Here is a 3,069-nt window from a genome sequence, read left to right as displayed (position 1 = left end):
AAAAAAAAAAACTGCAAGAGAAGCAGCTGCAGCTCAGCTCTGCACCAACTGGGGCTCGCCGCCTCTCCTGCGTGCCACCCAGCAGTCGTCTCGTTGGCAGCCACCCAGCGCTTCGCCGCCTGCTTTAATGACATTCATTAATGAGGTGCATGCTTTATGGGTACTAATGAAGTTGGCATCTCCAAGACAGACACAAACAGTTTGTTTAACACAGGCTGCGCACGTGTGGAGTTGTTGAAGGCTGGATATGCGACGCCTTGAAATTTCGCCACATAACCATAAACTTCTGCGTGTTTTATTTTGGTTTTATATCCAAATAAAACAGGAAAAAAATGGATACATGTTTTTTTTTCTGAATAAAATCTGGAAATGTTGSCGTGTATCGCCTTCATTCTGCTGCTGTTAAATGAAATCCAGTACAAACATAGAAATCACTTTAATTATTAAATGGAATCAACCAGTTCTGTGAAAACCTTTGAGGTTTGTTAGAAAACATTAGAAGAAGACAGCTGCTGTGCTGTTTTCTACCAGAAGACATCTTCACAAAGACCGAGGAACACTGCAGACAGGCCAGGGAGGAAGCTGGCAGAGTATCTAAGCTAACACATGGTCTAAGCTAACATGGTCTATTAAGACGTGGCCTAAACTGATGGAGAACGGTAATCTGACGAGCAGCCAAAAGCTYGGAGTTRAGGTTTCATTTGGATGAATCTCTGAACACAACTGTTAGCCATGCACTCATTAAATCTGGCCTTTATGGAAGTTGTTCCTGCTTGTAGTTCGTCGTTAGCCCTGTAGGGGTCAGCGTAAACATGTGGAAGATGCTGCTCAGCTCAGATGAGAACATTATACCTCTGAGGCACACAGCGCCTGACCCTGAATAAAACCTCCCTGCAGTGACACACGGCAGCATCGTCCTGTGGGGAGGATGTTCCTCAGAATCGACTTTATTCGCCAAGTTTGCACACGCAAGCTAGGAGGTCGACTTCAGTTCTACTTTGCACCTGTAAGCACTGAATGTCCAAGGCGATCCTGAGACAAGGCAGCAAACCTTTAGCGTACAGCMTGAGGTAGAACAATATGTGTGTTGAAATGGCCCAGTCAAAGTCTCATCCTTAAACCAGTTGAGAATGTGTGGTAAAGCGCAACATCTGATGCTCACAGACGCTCCTCGTCCAGTCTGAGCGACCAGCAGCAATAAGCAAAACCTTCAGCTCCTAGATGTGCAAGAAGCAAAACCTAAAAAGACCTGCGGCCGTTGTCACAGTGAAGGGAGTTTCTAAACAAAGTATTTACACAGGAATTCAGCAGAATGATTTTTTTTGTTCATGTAAAAAAAAAAAATTAAAGGTTTAATTGCCTTTCTTTTCATYAGTATTAGCTTGAGTGCATCGTAACGCATTGCACCCCATTGCCACATCTTGTTAATGCGTCTGCCCATCTTATCTGCATAGAGACGATGTGCTACCAATTAACATCTGTTTGTACGATGAGAACGATATAGCATCACGTCATGTTTTTCCTTTTTTATATATATATAATTAGCCAGCCTGATTGGAAAATCACTGGAGTTATATGTTTCTCTGAGAAGCTCTGTCGGTGTTTTGCATGTATTTGCATATCTGCTGCTCTCCTCTGCTGCACGGGCATAAGGTGGTGTTGCCCTCATTTGTCTCATCCCTCCCTAGTCTGCTGCTTCTCCTCTCCTTTGTTGGCACACTCTCTCCTTCTCCAGCCAAACCCCCTCGTCCCGCCCTGCCTGCCACCCCTCCTCTCTCTCTTTTTCTCTCTCTCTCCGAAGTCAGTTTCCTGTCTTGCTCTTGGCTCTTCGCCAGCCTCTCAGACATGCGTTGGGGAAGGGGCTGAAGACCGTATGCAAATTATTCGACTTTATGGAGATCAGCCCCGCTGTTAATTAAAAGTCAGCTGCAGATTCAATTAGCTGTCTGAAAAGGGAGGGTTGAAATGGGATTCTGTGGATAGATGTCGAGCAGATTGGATTGAAAAATTCCCATAAAAGAGCGCCGACGAGGTTGGGAAAGGCAAAGCTCTCCCTGTTTGGATGAAGGGTTCAAAGGACTGGACACTTTCAAACATCTGTAATCTGGGAAAGCACCAATTGTTGGGGGTGTCATGTAATATGCTGACAGTCATGACAGGGATTGTGTTGCTCACTGCTTGAAAGCAGAATATGCCATCCATTGTGGGGGAAAATATTGCCATTAGTCTATCGTTTAAAGCGAACAGGTCTGTCGGTGAACCGTGGAATGGAAAAAAAAATAAAATCACATTCTTGGTTTCCATCAAATCTCTTTTAACTTTTTTTTTTTTTTTTTTTGGTTTCAGAATTGCAAAGCTGATTCTATCATAATGACAAATATTCAGTAATGCGCAGATATTGAACAACAGCCCCTCAAATCACTCTCTCAGAAGACGCGTTGAGCCGGAAGCATCTCCTAATAGAGGGATGCTGATGGAGGATCAGCGGTGAAAAAATCATCTCTTCCTGTCAGCAGACGGCGAGCAGAGGTGATGAACGGCGGCGAGTTGGAGACGTGAGGAGCATGAAAGGAGCCGGGCGGGGGGAAGAGATCTGAAGGAAGTGGGAAGTGGGGGACTGGTGGGATTTCTTTTTGCGTACAGAGAGGTGTGAAACTTTCAGAAATGATTAAATTCACACTTAAACATTGTTTCGCATAAAGATTCTGCTCAATTATTAAGTTTGTTCTTTAACCAGACTTCAAATTTTTTTTCTCTTATCTACATTGAATTAGATTGACTCTGTTGCTATCTGGAGTGTATGTACAAGCATATCCCTGGTAGCAAAAGAGCCGTATAAAAATGACCAATTAGATTACAACATCCAGTCTGCTGCTGTGACTGAATGACAAAGCAGGATGATATTTGCAAAAGCTTCCTTATGCAGATAGCTGCAAATGAAGAATGTCGTGTTGAATATAAGACAGTACAGATGAGTATCTTAAGTGGGAGAAAGTATATTTTATTTGAGGTGTTAGATTTAAGGCAGAAGCGATTTCATTATTACAATCAAGGATACAGCTTTTGTTA

Source organism: Poecilia reticulata, linkage group LG8 (assembly GCF_000633615.1).
Source record: "Poecilia reticulata strain Guanapo linkage group LG8, Guppy_female_1.0+MT, whole genome shotgun sequence".
NCBI classification, from domain to species: domain Eukaryota; kingdom Metazoa; phylum Chordata; class Actinopteri; order Cyprinodontiformes; family Poeciliidae; genus Poecilia; species Poecilia reticulata.
This window is presented reverse-complemented; position numbering follows the sequence as displayed.